The sequence below is a fragment of the Prunus avium genome, chromosome 8 (genome assembly GCF_965620075.1).
Source record: "Prunus avium chromosome 8, drPruAviu1.hap1.1, whole genome shotgun sequence".
Lineage (NCBI taxonomy): Eukaryota > Viridiplantae > Streptophyta > Magnoliopsida > Rosales > Rosaceae > Prunus > Prunus avium.
Genome location: NC_142291.1, coordinates 24697300 through 24718893, shown reverse-complemented (window position 1 = coordinate 24718893; position 21594 = coordinate 24697300). Strand labels below are relative to the sequence as shown.

At 37.7% G+C, this 21594-nt stretch overlaps 1 non-coding gene across 1 annotated transcript; it reads right to left on the bottom strand.

Annotated features, from left to right (window-relative positions):
* Positions 1-11521: 11521 nt before the first annotated feature.
* Positions 11522-11739, bottom strand: LOC148292365 (small nucleolar RNA U3). Its single transcript, XR_015827137.1, has one exon. It is a non-coding gene; the product is annotated as a small nucleolar RNA U3 (small nucleolar RNA).
* Between the last annotated feature and the right edge of the window lie 9855 nt (positions 11740-21594).

Here is a 21594-nt window from a genome sequence, read left to right as displayed (position 1 = left end):
AACTCAATCCCATAACTCATCTAGCCCATCACCATTGAAATTCTCAAAAATTCTTCTATTTCTCTCCCCCCACACAACCCAAAATACTGCCATCAAAGCGCAATAACCTGTCTCCACCAAATCTCTCCACCATGATACTTTAGATGATGTTAATGTTGTAGGTTTGTATAGTTAGAGTATTAGTACCAGTTCCCAGCATTATTGACGTTCTTTTTGGTACAGGATGACGCTCATATCTTCTGCAGGGAGTCCCAAGTGAGTTAAACTTTACTCACATAGCTCCTAACATTTTACTTTTGCAGTTTCGTTTTGCTTATGGTACTTTAATGTCTCTGTGTTTCAGGTAAAAGATGAAGTGAGGGCTGTCTTAGAGTTTATCGAGTATACCTATAATATATTTGGATTCACTTTTAAGCTGAAACTTTCAACAGTAAGGTTCTGGATCCCTATGATTGAAGAGCTGAACATCTAGTTTTTCTTTGTACTTTTCGGTAGAAAAGTGTCATTGTTCTTCCTCACAAGTTATTGGCCTAAGCTGGAAGTTTGAATTATATATTTCTTTTGTTTATTTTCAAATCTAAAATGGACAACAAATACTTCCAAGGGAATATCTTATCAGTCTTGTTGTAGATTTAGCTTCTATTGTGAGTGTGATGTTTGGATTTGGAATTTTAATTTTATTTGATCATCACATAGTATTGATAGTCTGATTTTACATTTTATTTTGGTACTGCATAATGCTATGAGTTATAATTGTGTGTATCTATCTCTCGCCTATGAAGTTGGGGAAATTCATATTTATTCTTGCCTCGTACGTTTATGTTGTAGATGCCAGAAAGCCACATGGGAGACTTGGCAACATGGAAGAAGGCTGAGGCTGCTCTTAAAGAAGCTTAATTTGAGTTCGGCAAGGCCTGGGAGGTACTTTTACTTGATACTCTAATTGCACATAAGCATCTAGCTTATTCTTCCTTTGGCAGCTAATGATAATAAAATTCACGTGGAAGAAAATTGATCCAATTTTCATTGTGCACTAGTGTAGTTGCTTGCTTTTTGTTTTTGTTTTTCCTTTTTGGTTACATTGGAAACCGATGGCATCCTAATTGATTCCCCCACCCACCCTTACCACTTGGACCAACCCCCAAGGGCTTCTAGCTTATTTATTTTTTAGCTCAGTGGGTTAAAAACTTGACGAAGCTCAGTCAGTACAGTTTTCATAATTGGCTTAGCTGGAACACTGAGCCAGATGGATTGGATTGGAGTGGCTAACCCAGTTTCTTTTCTACTCATTCACTTGGTGAGGGTAGAATGGTCAAATTCTGTGATTGGTGTTGATGTTTTGGTTGATTATCAGTACTTTTTAAAGCACTACAGTATGGCCCCCTGAATTTCTAGATTGTGTCTGGAGTGTGGTTACATCGCTAGTCATGTTGTGCAGGTGAATGAAGGGGATGGTGCATTCTATGGACCGAAGATAGATATCACTGTATCTGATGCATTGAGCAGAGATCATCAGTTGGCAACATTACAGGTATATGATGATCACTATTTTTCGTTTCATGATCTCTTGACGTTTCATTTTGTTGCTGTTACCATTTTGGAAAAATGCTGTGGTTGTAGCTTGATTTTCAACTTCCCGACCGCTTTAAGCTGTATTACTCAGCAGAGGGTGAAGATGGCAAGATGGAGAGGCCTGTTATGATACACAGAGCTGTTTTAGGTTCCGTTGAGCGTATGCTTGCTGTACTGTTGGAACATTACAAAGGGAAATGGCCCTTCTGGCTTAGTCCACGTCAGGCAATTGTTTGCCCTGTGTCGCACACAGCCCTGCCTTATGCTCTACAGGTTGGTTTTTCTTTCTTTCTTTTTTTAATTTTAATGTTTCCCTTCTTTGGATCGACTGTTTGGCCTGAGTGTAGCTTATGTATCGTGTAAGGCTATGAGCCATCAATTTTTTTATATCAGGTTGTTCATCTTGCGAGCCAATCACCATATTTCTTCAGTAGCCTCTCTCTTGGTGGCCAACTGCTTGCCAAGGTAGAGTGGCTTACATTGTTTTAGTTCAATTTTTGACATTTTTGGTTGTGTCTGAGATACAGTTAGCAAACAACCAATCAAACTGTCTGAAATAATATTGTCTGTGGAGAATGAAGATTTAGATCATGGAGTTATGGCTAAAGTCTTGCCTCTTTCTCCAGATTTCATCGCCTCTCTATCATATCTACTTTCTTTAAATGTTTTTGAAGTAAAATCTAGTTAGTTTGATATTAGGTTTCGGTAATGAAGTACACTTTATTCAGATGCACAAATTCACTTGGTAACCGGTGAAGGAAACTGATCCAACCCAACCCCTCTTTGGTTAGATTAGGGTTTTGTTTTTCGTTTTTGGTATTGTTTGGTTCGTCTTCCGTTGATAATTTAGGAAACTGATGAACTGAAAATATATTTTTAATTATTGATGTTATGAGTTGTACAAAGTGCTTAGTGGAGTACAATATCTTTAAGCTCAAGTCGTAGATAAAAACTGCGTTTGCATTTTTGTAGGTACGGGATCAGATCCATCGAGCTGGTTATTATGTCGATGTTGACACAAGTGATAAAACAATTCAGAAAAAGGTGAGCATTCATAAGTTGGGTAAATGCAGGATTTGATTTCACATTTGTGGTTTGATGGCGTCAAATATGTGGTTTACTGTCACAGGGGAGGTTCAATGTTCATGCTGCAGTCTGTAGTGTTGCTTATTTTAGTATAATAATTACGTAATTAAGATGTAATGCAATTCCTATCATCAGTCAACTTGATTATGCCAAAATATTTCCAAATTCTAGAACTTGAGATAAACTAGTTAAGGAAAAGTAGTGCATGGTTCTTTTATTATATTTCTATGCAGTAATTTTGAGTGCACTGTACAACACCATCCTGATGAGCCTAGGGATTTTGTGTCTCTTGCATGACACATAGTGAGGGCAACACCCCATTCATTGACATTATGAATATGGCTTCCGCATCGTCGATTTTTTAGCTGAACCGAGATATAACATCTGAAGCAAACCAGCCTTGTGTTTGTTTACTGATAATGCTCTTGTTTTTGCAGGTACGACAAGCTCAGATCGCACGGTAAAACTACATTTTAGTTGTGGGTGGGGAGGAAGTTCAAAATGGACAGGTCCTATATTTTTTTCCTTCATTAACTTTGTAATTTTTGTTTATGCTGCCCATGGTCCTTTGTTGTAAGCTAAACTCTGCCATGAAGTCTTCTAGTGAGAAGTTAATCTCTGATCCATCCTCTTAATGTTTCAGGTTAGCGTAAGGGTTAGAGATAAGGGAGATGTGACAGTAATGAGCATGGAGATTTAGCTTATCAGTCTTGTTGTAGATTTAGCTTCTATTTTGAGTGTGATGTTTGGATTTGGATTTTTAATTTTATTTGATCATCACATGGTATTGAATTGATAGTCTGATTTTACATTTTAACTCATTGGGTATGGGTTACATCTAATTATTTTGGTACTGCATAATGCTATGAGTTATAATTGTGTGTATCTATCTCTCGTCTATGAAGTAGGGGAAATTCATATTTATTCTGCCTTATACGTTTATGTTGTAGATGCCAGAAAGCCACATGGGAGATTTGGCAACCTGGAAGAAGGCTGAGGCTGCTCTTAAAGAAGCTTTAATTGAGTTCGGCAAGCCCTGGGAGGTATTTTTACTTGATACTCTAATTGCACATAAGCATCTAGCTTATTCTTCCTTTGGCAGCTAATGATAATAAAATTCACTTGGAAGAAAATTGATCTAATATTTTTCATAGTGCACTAGTGTAGTTGCTTGCTTTTTGTTTTGTTTTTCCTTTTTGGTTACATTGGAAACCGATGGCATCCTAATTGATTCCCCCACCCACCCTTACCATTTGGGCCAACCCCCAAGGCTTCTAGCTTATTTATTCTTTAGCTCAGTGGGTTAAAAACTTGACGAAGCTCAGTCAGTACAGTTTTCATACTGAGCCAGATGGATTGGATTGGAGTGGCTAACCCAGTTTCTTCTCTACCCATTCACTTGGTGAGGGTAGAATGGTCAAATTCTGTGATTGGTGTTGTTGTTTTGGTTGATTATCTGTACTTTTTAAAGCACTACAGTAGGCCCCCTTGAATTTCTAGATTGTGTCTGGAGTGTGGTTACATCGCTAGTCATGTTGTGCAGGTGAATGAAGGGGATGGTGCATTTTATGGACCGAAGATAGATATCACTGTATCTGATGCATTGAGCAGAGATCATCAGTTGGCAACATTACAGGTATATGATGATCACTATTTTTCGTTTCATGATCTCTTGACGTTTCATTTTGTTGCTGTTACCATTTTGGAAAAATGCTGTGGTTGTAGCTTGATTTTCAACTTCCCGACCGCTTTAAGCTGTATTACTCAGCAGAGGGTGAAGATGGCAAGATGGAGAGGCCTGTTATGATACACAGAGCTGTTTTAGGTTCCGTTGAGCGTATGCTTGCTGTACTGTTGGAACATTACAAAGGGAAATGGCCCTTCTGGCTTAGTCCACGTCAGGCAATTGTTTGCCCTGTGTCGCACACAGCCCTGCCTTATGCTCTACAGGTTGGTTTTTCTTTCTTTCTTTTTTTAATTTTAATTTTTCCCTTCTTTTGTTCGTCTTCTGTTGATAATTTAGGAAACTGATGAACTGAAAATATATTTTTAATTATTGATGTTATGAGTTGTACAAAATGCTTAATGGAGTACAATATCTTTAAGCTCAAGTCGTAGATAAAAACTGCGTTTGCATTTTTGTAGGTACGGGATCAGATCCATCAGGCTGGTTATTATGTTGATGTTGACACAAGTGATAAAACAATTCAGAAAAAGGTGAGCATTCATAACTTGGGTAAATGCAGGATTTGATTTCGCATTTGTGGTATGATGGGCGTCAAATATGTGGTTTACTGTCACAGGGGAGATTCAATGTTCATGCTGCAGCCTGTAGTGTTGCATATATTAGTATAATAATTACGTAATTAAGATGTAATGCAATTCCTATCATCAGTCAACTTGATTATGCCAAAATATTTCCAAATTCTGGAACTTGAGATAAACTAGTTAAGGAAAAGTAGTGCATGGTTCTTTTATTCTATTTCTATACAGTAATTTTGACTGCACTGTGCAACACCATCCTGATGAGCCTAGGGATTTTGTGTCTCTTGCATGACACATAGTGAGGGCAACACCCCATTCATTTACATTATGAATACGGCTTCAGCATTGTCGATTTCTTTGCTGAACCGAGATAATAACATCTGAAGCAAACCAGCCTTGTGTTTGTTTACTGATAATGCTCTTGTTTTTGCAGGTACGACAAGCTCAGATCGCACAGTACAACTACATTTTAGTTGTGGGTGGGGAGGAAGTTCAAAATGGACAGGTCCTATTTTTTTTCTTCGTAATTTCGTAATTTTTGTTTATACTGCCCAGGGTCCTTTGTTGTAAGTTAAACTCTGCCATGAAGTCTTCTAGTGAGAAGTTAATCTCTGATCCATCCTCTTATGGTTTCAGGTTAGCGTAAGGGTTAGAGATAAGGGTGATGTGACAGTAATGAGCATGGAGAGCCTACTACAACACTTCAAGGACCAAGTTGAAGCTTTCCATTAGGATTCCCTTCATTTTATTATTTCATTTTTTCTTGGGAGTGATGGGTGATTTGATCATATTTTTTTTTGGGTCCAAAGTGATTTGATGATCTAACACCGATGGATTGTTTATTTAATTTCCCCGTTTGAGTCCTCAGACTTCCAAATGAATCAGAGTAGACTTTTCCTTTTCAACCTCCACTAGCAATTGATGATTACCATAACCATTGATCTTCAATTTTATGTATTTTTCTGAAGAAGCGACTATCGTTGGATTTTGAAGAATTGAGCACGCTTTTTGCCAAAATTGTATTTTTTTTGTTTTTGCTTCGAGGAAACTGTTTAGGACGATTTTTAGTTTGACAAGAAAATAATGTTTAGTTTAACTATTTGAAATAAAATTTATTATGGTTCATTAAAACTTAACTAGGTCCAATCTACATGTGGTGTTGGAATTTAATTTTTTCCTAAACCAAAGCATACCTTTGAATGTATTTAGAAATCCCAAGGCTCTAATCTCAATGCATTTATTTTTCAAGAACTCGATTTTCGAGCCATATTTGTTCAACACTAGTTTTGGGAAGTTCTTTTGCACCATGACGTCAGGCTTGCTCTCGCGAACGGATTGGGAATTGCAGTTGTAACGAAGAAGTTAAGAGAGTTAAAGTACCAAGGTATTTTTAGTTTTGAAAAATTGCTGAAAAACCTAGAAACATTTTAGCTCTCTCTCTCTCAATTGCAACATCTACTTTTCAACTTCCTTGCGACTTTACATCACCATCCGGCCACTAACTGTCGAAGCAAATCTGCAAGCTCAACTAGACTCCTTGTGCCAAGACATGGCCAAAATGCAAAAGCACAACAATATCCTCTTGACTAAGCTGAATAATACTCAGGGGCAACAATCCTATTCTGCCATCTTGAGCAAGGCCTTGAGCAGACCATGCAGGTTCAGCAAGAACACACCCTCCAAAGAGTGCACAACCCTAACAAATGCACTAGGGGCAAGGGCTTGGCAATTGCCGAAACCACTCTTTTGCGGCAGTTAATCGTGCCCCCTGTCGAAGACCAACCTTACCATGGTCACCGAGTTTATTCCTAACTTCGGCATATCATGAAGGCTCATCAAGAAGAGCTGATCAAAATTAACATCAAGCTCAATGATTTCCGTATGCACGTTCTTGACCCTAAGGACGTAACGCCCATACGGAATGTGGCTTTGAAGAAATGAGGGACTCTGAGTATTTCCAACTGATACCTAAGTAGTCATACAGATCAGTAGGAACACATTGCCAGCGACACAAGCATCACCGCGTGAAACGTTCTTATGGTACAACCTGCCGACAAAAGGGCACCACCAGGGCCAAGGAGAGCCAGAGAAAGACCCATAACGTCCGGTAGAGCACAACAACAAAAGGGCTCAACAACCTCTGCCAAGATCACCTTGCAGTTCGGCAAACGATGAGCCCAAGTGCTGATCTCACCGTTTGTCTCCTCTTTAAGAAGATAAAAAAACTTGAGGAAGACAAGTCCCATTCCAAACAGCCGCCCTGGAGCAAGCCTCGACCATGCTCGTTCATCATGTTGAACACCACTTACGAGATAAATTCTCCTAAACAAAACCAACATGATTCTGAAGCCATCTAATCGGAAGGCTTTTTAGCAAATATGGGTGTCTTCTGCTGGTATCATCAGCACAACGACCATGATACCTAATCTTGCATATCTTTGCGCAAAATCGTGGAACGCTTTATACAAGAGGGCAAGCTGGTGCAATATGTCAGCGACCAACCCCCTCCACAGCAAAAACTCCATAGGCAAATCAACATGATCAAGACCATCAGTGATGGCACCACCCTTGTCAACAAGAACAAGAACTTTATAAAAAATGGCCTTCTTGCAGTTCAATACCCAAAGGTCCCTGGTATCGAATTCACCACAACTACAAGATGCAGAATACAAACAGGGAACTGATCACCCTTTCTGAAGAAGAGGAGAAGGGCATTATTTTCCCTCACAAAGATCCCATGATGATTATGGCATAATTCCTCTGTCTTTGCCACAATGCCGCAAATGCCGAACCACATGGGCACCGATCAATTAGAGGACCCAATAGATGAATCTCTTACCCCTCAAGCCCAATGGAGGAGTTGGAATCAATAGCCCTCCACGAATCTGCATCCACACCTATCTTTCTGAGGCTTTTTGGGTTGATTTCATCAAATTCCTCAAAGATAATTCAAAAGTTTTTGACTGGTCTTACGACAACATGCTTGGCATTTCATTGGATGTCATCTACCACAAAAGGTATGAGGCCATGAAGACCAAAGTAGACAAGCTTCGCACTTTCGGCTTCATCAGAAATGTAGATTATCCCATATGACTGGCCAATTCTGTAATGGTCAAGAAGACATCTGAACTATACCAATTTCAACAAGGCTTGCCCTGAGGATAGCTTTTCACTCCTAATGATCAATCAGTTGGTGGATGCCACATCAGGCCATGAGCTCCTTAACTTCATGGATGCTTATTCAAAGTATAACCATATTTTCATGCACGCTGCTGATGAGAAGCATACAACATTCATCATTAAAAAGGGGCTCTATTGCTACAATGTCATGCCCTGCGGGTTGAAGAACTCAAGAGCCACCTACCAGCGATTGGTAAACCAGATCTTTGCCAAACATATCAACCATAAATGGAAGTCTATGTGGATGACATGCTGGTCAAAAGAAAAACTGTCGATTAGCACCTCTATAACCTTTCGATGATGTTCAGCATACTAAAGTACTAAAAGATGCGCCGCAACCCAATGAAGTGCACATTTGGTTTATCTTTCGACAAAGTCTTGGGCTTCATGATCAGCCAACGAGGTATTGAGCCTAACCTAGAAAAATTGGTGAACATGCAAGTGCCGAAGCCACAAAACTATATATCAAAGGCAACAAACGGCAGATCACTTAGACTGCCGAATACGAGGCAGCTTTCCAAATCCTAAAGGATTACATGAGCAAGGCACCACTGCTCTCTAAACCACTCCCGGTGACGGCCTCATCATCTACCTCTCAGTGTCTGTAAGACAGTCATCTCTGTACTCATCTGTAAGTCCGATGGCGTGGAACACCCAGTATACTATGTTAGTAAGGCCCTTCAAGACATAAAGCTTCAAAACCATGATTTGAAGAAGTTGTCCTCGGCATTGATCGTCTCAGCGCCTAACCTTTGGCCATACTTCAAGGCGCACACCATCACGGTGCTTACAAATCTGCCATTACGCCAAGTATTGTAGAAGCCAAAAACCTCAAGGCGCCTGATCAAGTGGGCCATCAAACTTGGTGAGTTTGATATATTTTGACATAAAAAATGGATACAAATTAGAAGTGAGCCTGCCTTCAGTCACATGGACCCTATGCAGGAACATAATGGATATGCAAAAGATAGATAGGCTAATAGGGAGGTAACCTCATAGCGTGTTTGTGTCGTTGTCGTTCGGTAAGGTGTTCATTAATGGGTTGTCACTTTAGGTGTACACGTCATTACCGTTCGGTAAACGTGTTGTAATTATGAATCTGTAGCTTGGACCATTGTAGTGACATATGTCGAATAACGGTGGACTTGTCATTGCAATGCAAATTTTTGGAGAAGCGCATATGGGTTGTCACTTAGACGTCAATGCATGCATGAAGGGGAATTAATTGAGGCGTGTGCCATGTGGAGTGAAGGGGCATGCGCGTGCTGGCGTAATGATTGCGCCCTTTGGTGAACCATGACGTAGTGGTTGAACCATTTTATAAGAAGGGGTGGCTCACATTTGAAAAACCCCTTATCATTTGAAAAGTTTGGGTTTTTTGTTGGTATCATGTGTATGAAAGAAAAATTTTAGGGCTCAAAAGTTGTGCAAGTTGAATTTTTGAAGTTATTTGGATTTATTTGAGGTGTACAAAATCATTTGGAAATATATTTTAAAGGATTTTGGAGAAGTGAAGGTTACAAAAAATAGTAGAGGTGAATATGAGTTCGTACGAATTTTCAGGGAGCTTTTAAGATTGGCTTGAGACGTGGCACGATCGGAACCATTCGCTTTGAGCTGACTGGGCGAGATCGATGACCAGGACTCGCTGACACGGACTTAGAACGGTTGATTTAATTTACTTTATTGTTTGAATTAGTTTAATTTAGTTTTAAATTATAGTATTCTTAATCAAATTTAGCGAATTATAAAAATACCCAACACCCAAAACACTTTATAAACATACCCAAAACCCATCATTACACACACTCAAAACCCATTTATAAACATACCCAAAACCCATCATTACACACATACCAAACCCATTTATAAACATACTCAAAACCCATCATTACACACATACCCAAAACCCATTTTGGGTATGTTTCTATGTTTAAATAGTGCTTGGGTATTTTTATAAATACATGTCTAGGATTGGGTATTTTTATAAATATCTATAGTTTTTATTATCGTTTTAGTTTAATTAAATAGTTATAACTTATTATTTTAATAATTTAAAAAATAGTTAATGCTTTGTTAATTAATTTTACGATTTTCTGATGAAGTTTAATTTTGTATTTCATTATATTTAATGTTTTAAATTATTTTTGTTGACTTTAAAATAAGTATTTAATCTCCAAAATTATTTTTAAAATAGTTTTTTATTTCCAAAAATCAGTTTTAATTATTTGATATACTTGGAACAATTATTTTGATAATCCAAAAATAGTTTTATGTATTTAAAACTTGTATTCAATCTCCGGACAATATTTTCAAGTCCCGAACTAAACCTTAAACCTTCACTCGCTTCCCAACCCACCACCATACTCTATCTCCTTCATAACAAGAACATATTGATTTATGGGTTGCTATTATTTATAAATATGTTATTTTATTATTTTTAATTTTTAATATTTGAAAAGAGCTTATTCTTATTTTAATTAACATATTACTTATGTGGAGTCCACATCAACAAAAATATGGGTCCTACAATGTCACATCAACAAAGTTGACGGAGTTATGAATGGACATGATGGTATGAGCAAATTGGAACACCAAACCTTGGTCAAGAGGGCAAGGTGGGCCGCTTTGACTTCCGGGGGCAAATGTAGGATTTAACTAGGGCTGGATATATATATATATATATATATCTCTCTCTCTCTCTCTCTCTCTCTCTCTCTCTCTCATACACACACATTTGTGATTGATATTCTATTTAATGTTATTCAAACTTACGTGCCTTAAGGTTTTTGGTCCCTTTCCCTAAGATTTCAAACATTACTAATGTCATATAAGAAACTACTTCAAATGAAAAAGTCAGCCTTAATGATTAGATACACGTGCAATCTAATCTTTGAGATTAACTTTGTCATTTGCTTATATTTTTTTGATGACATTATGAAAACAATTTGAAACCTCAAAGAGTAGTAGTGCAAAAACACGAAAAACACTTGAAACCTAAAGAATGGTAGTGTAAGTAGTCCATGTACTTAACCCTAATTTATATGATATTGTGAGGTCATCAATATAATGAAAATTCGTCACCAAAGTGCGGTGGGTTTATAAGCAGATGGCCTCCAAACTGTGACAAGCAATGTATTCAGAAGGGATAAACGTGTTTGCTTTAACAAATGTAAAAAGGGTGTGAGCTTGTTACTTCGACCAATTATGGACTAATTATGCTATTTACTGGGTAGTGAGCTTCTTACTTCGACCATTTTTTTATAATAAAAAAATTTAGAAAGGGAATTACTAAAATAATTTTAGTATTAGTCTATCAAAAAAACAAAATGAAAGGAATTTAAAAAAGAAGGAACCTGTCAGACAACGATCCTCTACGGTTATGATGATCACAAGGACCATCAGAATGTTAATCTCGGTCTGATCACACGGTCATGATTCATCCACCAAGTTGGGATTCCTGTCTCCTTAGAAATCAAGGATACATTATGATGATCACAAGGACCATCAGAATGTTAATCTCGGTCTGATCACACGGTCATGATTCATCCACCAAGTTGGGATTCCTGTCTCCTTAGAAATCAAGGATACAGAGGTACGATTACTATAGAACAGATCCTGTCCAAGTAAGGTCGTGGCCGGTAAGCCGTTCTCAGGCCATATAAAGCTCTTTGTTGTTCTCTAAATTGTCGATGTGGGACAAAAAATACTTGGTGTCTCCCACTTTCAACGCGAGCAAGAAAATATATTTACATTTTGATGAATATTGAAAAACCTCTTTCCATAACTTTATTAATGTGTACATTTATACAGCAAAGCTATCATTATTCTGGAAATTTTCTATATGTTAAAATATGATCGATTGTTCTGTGAAGTTTATATTTTTCAACTGTCCATATTCGTAAGAGGAATGCATATCCACTACATACTTATACATTTCAATTAGGTTTCTCTGAAACTGAGCATGCTCTGTAGTCGTTGATGAGGTCTGGCGATCCTAGGCTTCCAACCATTTTCGACCTATCACTTGGCACATTCCTTCTTCCACTTTTAGTTCCAGTTGGCCTTTTCTAATACCTATTTACAAAGACATAGCAAGGAAAAAAACCCAGTCATATTGCATGGTTTTTAATTTGAGTCTTTTATATATAAAAAAAAACCCAAGAATTTTAATTCCTCATATATGATTTAGGGTTTAGGATAACTTTTGGATTTGTATTACAAAGTCTTCGGTGTCATGGTCACGTCGTCATATGGCGTTACTATTATAATGCGTGTATCTATATATTAATATTATACTCTAAGGTCCAATACATAGAACAATGTTATCCACTTGTATTATAATACATGAATTAGCAACACCACATGACGGTGTAACGGTCTCAACTTAAAATTTGTTAAAGTAAAGTGGATATTTGACCATAGTTTGAGGGGGTACTACAGTAAATAAGTCTTTTTATTATGTTTTAAAAATATAATTTTCATATTATTTAAAGTAAATTTTTATTGTTTCTTGTTTGCACATCAGTATAAAACTGTGTTCCACATTTGCCACATCATCAATTTAACAGAATACTGATCGGTGCATAAATTACATATCATTTTGTACCCTTTTAACTTATGATTTGGTTATGTTTTTGAGTTATACTTGTGCTTTTAATCCTTTTTGTGTTTATCTTTCAGTTCATTGAGCTTTAGGTAATAATGATGGCTTTAGAGAGCATAATTCATGCAATTCAAGCATGTTAAGGCCTAATTTGGATGAATGGATGAAGAGCTTAAAGACAAACTCATTTTGGCTACAGCCCCCTGCCAGTCCAGTTCCGTAGGTCATATTGCAAGCTTTGTTTCAACAACATACATAGCTCGAATGAGGCCACATTCTTCATGAAAGTTGTTCCAATGGGTGTGTACTATAACATATCCGAAATTCAGCCCCATTGGATAAATATGGAGTCTGTTACCTTGCAAACACAGAGCCATGCTCAGGATGGATTTTATCAGCGCGCAAAATGAGTTAGCAATTTGTTTTGGCCTTAACTTCCTCCTCCGACCTTGGATTGGCCCAAATGATATATGGCTGGAAAGAAGACATTCTGAACTTCAATTTCGAGTGCTTAAAGTCCTAATTTGATTAAGAGAAGCCCAAGTTGTAAGCCCTTGAAGTTGCTGGTCATGCTGACCTCAGCATGTGCTGGTTGGATGCTTGGTCATGTTGAGCTAGGTATGAGCTATCATTTCTGGTTGGAAGCTTGGTCATGGTGACATGAAGATGAGCTAGGGCTGCTGGTGGGATCTATTGGTGAAGTGCATCAACCAATTCAAGATTTTCTAATACAAGTGCATCACCCAATTTAGATTTTCTAATACAAGTGCATCAACCATTTCAGATTTTATAAAACAAGTGTTGTATGCATTAGCCATATTGAATTCAGATTTTCACTTCCCCTAGGCCTATAAATAAGGAGGTTCTCTAAGCTTGTAAACACACCCCAAGGGGGGGAGCTCTCAAACACTTCTCTAGAGCTCCCTTCCCTTCTCTCCCTCAAATTCTCTTAGTTTCATTTTCTAGTTTTCAATTGTTGTAATGAAATATTTGTGCTGAAATTTTCCTTTAAGTCTTTCCAAGTTCTACTTTAATTTTAATTGTTATGTAAATTCTTTTCTTTAGTTTCAAGTTTGATTAGTTTCCAAGTTTCAATTATGATTTTTGTTCTTATTCATTATGCTTATAAGTTAATATGCTAGTTTGAATGATTGATCACCATTTAGGTTTGCATGTTAGCTATCTTGGTTTGAATTAAGAGTAGACACCATACTTTAATTCGAATTGAACTATGAATAGGAAGAGTATGTATGGACATTCGACAACAGGGATTAGATACATGCTTGGTTGTTTAAATTGTTCTTCTATGCTTAATGGGTTCCTAATGCTTAATTTTAGGTTAGACAACAAATGATCAAATTAGGGAATTAGGAACACAAGGTTATGACCACACACCATGACTTAATCATACATTAGCTAGAATCAATCCGTTAATCTAATTGAACTTGGGAACTTATCTGCTTGAGTTAGTTATTTTCTTTCTTCCTTGTTTTATTTATTTCCCTTCTTTTTCATTTCTGTTTTGTGTAGGGAAAATGAATTGAATCATTCAATCACCAATCCTCGTGGGATCGACCTCGCACTTACATACGCTATACTACCGAACGGCTCGTGCACTTGCGAGTATCACAAGTTGAGGATGCAGCTGAATCCATTTTGGTGCAGCTGTATCTACGCAACAAGTTTTTGGCGCCGTTGCCGGGGATCGGTAACATTGTTTGATTCTATTTGGCTTTCCTACTTTATTTTTTTTTCTTAACTGGACAATTTATTGTTTTAAAGTTAATGACGTTAATGGAGAGAGATGACAACCTCAATCATAAGAATGGGAAGTGTGGAGCAATGGGAGAAGTCGCGACCTCCAAGTGCATCACATTCGACCTAATCGCTTCAAGGGGGAGCATTTCAATCATTTCTCTTCTTTGAATTCTGTTTATTTGCGTAGTTGTTTTTGCCTTTTGGTCCGCGTTGAGTTCTTTTTTTTTCTATGCTGAATCCAACCATATAAAGAACGTAAAATTTGGACTTACGGTTGGAAAGTTATAGCCTAAAAACTGAACAAAGGTCGAAGCTGAAAAACATAGAAACGAATCTGTCCAAATGGTGATAAACGGGTGATAGAAAGTGCTGTTTTTTTTTTTTTCTCTTTGGTTTCTTGGTTTGTTTCTTTTAGTACAACAATTTATGTTGTTTGTTTGAATTTGTTTACAGTACTTAGTTCATTTTTGTTTATGGTTTGTTGTTTCATTTTATCTTAATTTGTTTTTATTTCTTATCTTAAAAATTTTAAAATTAAAAAAAAAAAAATATTTTTCATATGAGCCGACTTATGGTAACCCCAGTGAGCACTTCCGTTAATACAGTGTCTAGGAGTTCTTTAGGCGACACCTTCGGTGTCTAAGAAGTTTGGGTTTTAAGCGGGACCATTGTGACCCCTCCAACCTTCCCGGATCCCCTGGCTGTGTTTTCTGAGGGCCTTAACTGGTCATCCGTGAGTTGCTTGTATATTGTGTTTTTAAATTAAGTTTTTTTTATTTTCTTTGTTTTCTTTTCTGTTGAGTCTTTGTTTTTGTTTTGTTTCTGTTTTTGTGTTGTTATGTTAGTTTATGTATTTATTTACGTAGTATGGTTAGTTAGTTTTTTTTTTTCCTCTGAGTGTTAAAAACAAACTTTATTTCAATTCAAACATTGCATAAAAACAAAAACAAAAACAAAAACAAAAAAACAAAAAAACAAAAAAAAAAAACATCATCATCATCTTCTTCATCATCTTCTTCATCTCCATCATCATCATGGCTTGCCTCTATTTTCTCGCACTTGTAGAATCTGCAGCAGCTCCACATGGTCCTCATTTTTTCTCTGCAGTGCTTCCACGTGCTGATTGGCACAGTAGAGCCGCTTCTGCAAGTCCGCCACCATAGCCTTCAAGGAAGCTATTTCCTCGCTCATCGCGGCACACTCCCTTGTCCTCGCTAGTAGGCGCATGCCCAAATTGGTAGCGGAGACCGCGTGGAGCACAGTTAAATTGTGGGACTCCTCTACCGCTGCCTTGTCAGACCTCTGTGCCACATGCAGATGATCTGTCGGAGTGAGCTTGCTGCTAATCATGCCTCCTAGCAGCACTGCTCTGTTCGGCAGTGCCTCAGAAAAGTTCGGTATTGCCTCAGCAAAGTTTGAGGCCGTACCGTGATGATATGTAGAGTTTCGAAAGACAGTGTTTGGAGGAGCCCTTGTATGGGCATTCGGTGGTGCAAGGGACAGCTCAAGGTCGAGATCATCAAGGTGAGTGCATGAGGATGCCATTTTTTTGTTTCTGGATTTTTTGATGTTTTTCCTTGAGTTTGCAGGAAGAAATGCTGGGTATCATCCGCTTGTAGAGGCGTGCTTTAAATAGACATATGCTGATGAAGGTGCCAACACCATTTCGAATTTCCCGGGCATGCTCGACCTAATCGCTTCAAGGGGGAGCACCTTTACTTTCACTTTACTTTTCTTTTTTCCGTGTTTTCTGGTGGTTTATTGTTTTGCCCGTTACTTTCATTTTCTGGAGCTTTGTGTTTTTGCCTTTCCCTTTCGGCTATCATCTTTATTTTATTTTAGTTAGGGAACTGTGCTTCCATTTCCGTTTGTCGTCTTCGTTTGATTTAAGTTTGGAAAGTGTGCTTTCTTTTCCGTTTTCTTTTTCCTTCTGCAAATTTACTCTTTTATTTCCAAAACAAAATAAAGACAAAAACAACCAAAAAAATAAAATAAATTAAAATAAAAACATCAATAATGCAGCTGAAATCATTTCTTCTTGGCCTTCGGTGTCTCGACCATAGGAGCTTTGAGTTTGGCCCTCTGGCTGTCCTCTTCCGGGGCTTCACGCACAGCCTCTTGGGGCTCATCACTTGAGCTCCCAAAGATCGCAATTTTAGCTTGAGCGTAACTACTCTCGCGATCTGCTTGCTTGCGTTTACCCGGTCGGTCTAGGTCCTCCAGCTGCTTTCGCATGTCGCGAGAATACAACTCTACCATCTTTGATAGGTTTTTATTCTCGTCCCACAATACTTCTAGCTGGTGTCGATTCACCTCCACTATCCTTGACCTCTCCCTTTTTAAGCTCTTTATAGCACTTTGACAATCTTCAACCATACTTCGCTCCGCCGCCAACTGAGCTTTCAGCACCTCTACCTCATGGGACTTCGCAAGTAGGCGATGACCCAAACTTGCAACACATGCTGTACTCTGCACGCTCAGTGCCAGGGCATCGCTCACGACCCGGTTGTCATCCCTTGTCCCCAGAACACGTATATCTTTAGGAGTCACTAAATTTCTAGCCACTCCAATGGCAACATCGTTGTCCAGGAGTATTGAGTCAGTTACTGTCACAGGCCCCCGTGCGGAAGCAAAGTAGGGCATCCATACTGGTGCCGCTGCTTGGCCTCGTGTCTGAGTCGGTGGAGCTAGGTTGAGATCCAACGAAAAGGGGTAGGAAGAGGCCATTTGATTTCTCACTTCTTATCTTCTTTCTTTCTTTTCTCTTTTGTGTGTTTATGAGTTTGTGTTTTTTTACCCTTTCTTTTTTTTACCTTTTATAGACTTAGTTTTTGCTAACTGATCAGTTCATAATTGTATATCATTTTGTACCCTTCTAGCTTATGATTTGGTTATGTTTTTGAGTTAAACTTGTGCTTTTAATCCTTTTTGTGTTTATCTTTCAGTTCATTGAGCTTTAGGTAATAATGAGGGCTTTGGATAGTAAATGATGCAATTCATGCATGTTAGGGCCTAATTTGGATGAATGGATGAAGAGCTTAAAGACAAACTCAATTTTGGCTACAGTCCCCTGCCAGCCCAGTTTCGTAGGTCATATTGGAAACTTTGTTTCAGCAACCTACATAGCTCGGATGAGGCCACATTCTTCATGAAAGTTGTTCCAATGGGTGTATACTATAACATATCCAAAATTCAGCCCCATTGGATAATTGTGGAGTCTGTTACCTCGCAAACACAGAGCCATGCTCAGGATGGATTTTATCAGCGCGCAAAATGAGTTAGCAATTTGTTTTGGCCTTAACTTCCTCCTCCGACCTTGGATTGGCCCAAATGATATATGGCTGGAAAGAAGACATTCGGAAATTCAAGTTTGAGTGCTTAAAGTCTTAATTTGCTTAAGGGAAGCCCAATTCATAAGCCCTTGAAGTTGCTGGTCATGCTGACCTCAGGATGAGCTATTATTTCTGGTTGGAAGCTTGGTCATGGTGACATGAAGATGAGCTAGGGCTGCTGGTGGGATTTATTAGTGAAGTGCATCAACCATTTCAGATTTTATAATGGAAGTGTTGTATGCATTAGTGAAGTGCATCAACCATTTCAGATTTTATAAAACAAGTGTTGTATGCATTAGCCATACTTAATTCAGATTTTCAGCTTCCTTAGGCCTATATATAGTGAGGTTTCCCAAGCTTGTAAACACACCCCAAGGGGGGGAGCTCTCAAACACTTCTCTAGAGCTCCCTTCCCTTCTCTCCCTCAAATTCTCTTAGTTTCATTTTCTAGTTTTCAATTGTTGTAATGAAATCTTTTGTGTTGAAATTTTCCTTAAGTTTTTCTTAGTTCCACTTTACTTTTCATTATGTAAATTCTTTTCTTTAGTCTCAAGTTTGATTAGTTTCCAAGTTTCAATTATGGTTCATGTTCTTATTCATTATGCTTATAAGTTAATATGCTAGTTTGAATGATTGATCACCATTAAGGCTTGCATGTTAGCTATCTTGGTTTGAATTAAGAGTATACACCATGCTTTAATTCGAATTGAACTATGAATAGGAAGAGTATGTATGGACATTCGACAACAGGGATTAGATACATGCTTGGTTGTTTAAATTGTTCTTCTATGCTTAATGGGTTCCTAATGCTTAATTTTAGGTTAGACAACAAATGATCAAATTAGGGAATTAGGAACACAAGGTTATGACCACACACCATGGCTTAATCATACATTAGCTAGAATCAATCCGTTAATCTAATTGAACTTGGGAACTTATCTACTTGAGTTAGTTATTTTCTTTCTTCCTTGTTTTATTTATTTCCTTTCTTTTTCATTTCTGTTTTGTGTAGGGAAAATGAATTGAATCATTCAATCACCAATCCTCGTGGGATCGACCTCGCACTTACATACGCTATACTACCAACGGTTCGTGCACTTGCGAGTATCACAAGTTGAGGATGCAGCTGAATCAATTTTGGTGCAGCTGTATCTACACAACAAGTTTTTGGCGCCGTTGCCGGGGATCGGTAACATTGTTTGATTCTATTTGGCTTTCCTACTTTATTTTTTTTTCTTAACTGGACAATTTCAAGTTTTAAAGTTAATGACGTTAATGGACAAGTTGTGTTTGTAGTCCAACAGAAAAGGACAATTGCCCAACAAGCAAGAGAACTGGGTTTAAGTCCCAGCTTACACAACCCATTGGTGCTTGTTGCTTTGAAGCATGGAATTGGACGTGTGTTGATTTTTCCTTTTCATTTTTAGTTTTTTTTTTTATATATTTCGTAATCCTTTAATTCTGTTTCAAGTTTTTCGTGTTCGTTTTAGCAATTTATGATAGCTTAATAAAAATGGAGAGAGATGGCAACCTCAATCATAAGAATGGGGAGTGTGGAGCAGTGGGAGAAGTCGCGACCTCCAAATGCATCAATGCTCGACCTAATCGCTTCAAGGGGGAGTATTCCAATCTTTTCTCTTTAGTTGTTTTGTTATTATTTTAGTAATTTTAATTTTCTATTTCTTTTATTAAAAAAAAAATTAATAAGATTTTTTATATTAGCTGACTCGTGGTAACTCCAGTGAGCGTCTCCGTCAATACAGTGTCTAGGAGTTCTTTAGGCGACACCTTCGGTGTCTAAGAAGTTTGGGTTTTAAGTGGGACCTTTGTGACCCCTCCAACCTTCCTGGATCCCCTGGCTGTGTTTTCTGAGGCCCTTAACTGGTCATCCATGAGTTGCTTGTATATTTGTGTGTTTTTTATATATAAAAAAAAAAAATTAAAAAAAATTAAAAAATTAAAAAAAATTGAAATTTGAGTTTTTATTTTTTTTATCCTTGTAAATTGCAATTTGGAACTTCTTTTTTTTATTTATTTATTTATTTTTCTTTGTGTGGTCAGTTAGTTGTAAATAATAATAAATTTTTTTTAAAAATCAATTTGGAACTTCTTTGTTTTCTTTTTTGTTTTGTTAAGTTAGTTTATGTATTTATTTACGTGGTGTGGTTAGTTAGTTTATTTCTGAGTGTTAAAAACATATTATTTTTATTTCACTCAAACACTGCATTACAAAGAAAGAAAAAAAAAAGTAAAAAATTTAAATTTAAATTATAAATAAAAAAAAAAAAAAAAAAAGAACATTCAAATAAATTAAAAATAAAAACAACTTCTTCTTCTTCTTCTTCGTCTTCATCTTCATCTTCATGGCATGCCTCTATTATCTCTTACTTGCAGAATCTGCAGCAGCTCCACATGGTCCTCATTTTTTCTTTGCAGTGCTTCCACGTGCTGATTGGCACAGTAGAGCCGCTTCTGCAAGTCCGCCACCATAGCCTTCAAGGAAACTATTTCCTCGCTCATCGCGGCACACTCCCGTGTTCTCGCCAGTAAACGCATGCCCAAATTGGTAGCGGAGACCGCGTGGAGCACAGTTAAATTGTGGGACTCCTCTACCGCTGCCTTATCAGACCTCTGTGCCACATGCAGATGATCTGTCGGAGTGAGCTTGCTGCTAATCATGCCTCCTAGCAGCACTGCTCTGTTCGACAGTGCCTCAGAAAAGTTCGGTATTGCCTCAGCAAAGTTTGAGGCCGTGCCGTGATGATATGTGGAGTTTGGGAAGACATGATTTGGAGGAACCCTTATCTGCGCATTCGGTGGCGCAAGGGACAATTCAAGGTTAAGATCATCAAGGTGAGTGCATGAGGATGCCATTGTTTTGTTTTTGGATTTTTTGATGTTTTTCTCTGAATTTGCAGGAAGAAATGCGGGGTGCTCTTCTACTTCACCGAGATGAGTTTAAATAGACTTATACAGACGAGGGAGCCGAAAGCAGTTCGGATCTCGAGGGTGCTATCCTGTGCTCTTTTCTCTCGGATCCCTTCATTTCCGGCGCAAATTGCGAGCACGTTTTTTTTTAAAGGGAGCATGCTTACACTTTCACTTACTTTTGCCTCCCTGTTTTCTGATGTTTGTGTTTTTGCTTTTTTCAGTTGTTATTTTATTTTATTTTTTTTCAATTGTTTTCTTCTTGTTTGTCAGGTTTCTCAAGAATTTAGTTGGAAGAAGAGACAAAATTAAAGATGCGTCTTGGACACCTGGTGCAAGAATCCCATCTCTTCTTTTAAATTCTTGTTTGAATTGCGTGTTTATTTCAGTTTTTATTTATTTATTTATTTATTTTGTTTTTATTAGGTTTTATAATTTAAAACTCATAGGATATTCTTTGAAGGAGCTAAATTTTTGGTAACTCCAGTGAGCAACCACAGTCTATACAGTGTCTAGGAGTTCTTTAGACGGCACCTTCGGTGTCTAAGAAGTTCGGGTTTTAAGCGGGACCATTGTGACCACTCCAACCTTCCCGGAACCTCTGGCTGTGTTTTCTGAGGCCCTTAACTGGTCATCCTTAAGTTTTTCTCTTAAAAGAAGAAGCAACTATTTGTGTGTTTACTTAACTAATAAAAATTTCATGTTTGGGTCTTCGTGTTTTTGTTTGATTGTCATTCTTCAAATTTAGGGTCAATCGTCTCTTTGAGATAGCATAACATTTTTATATAAAAAAAAATAAAAATAAAAACTTTAAAAATAAATAAAAACTGAAATCATTTCTTCTTGGCGCTCGGTGTCTCGACCATA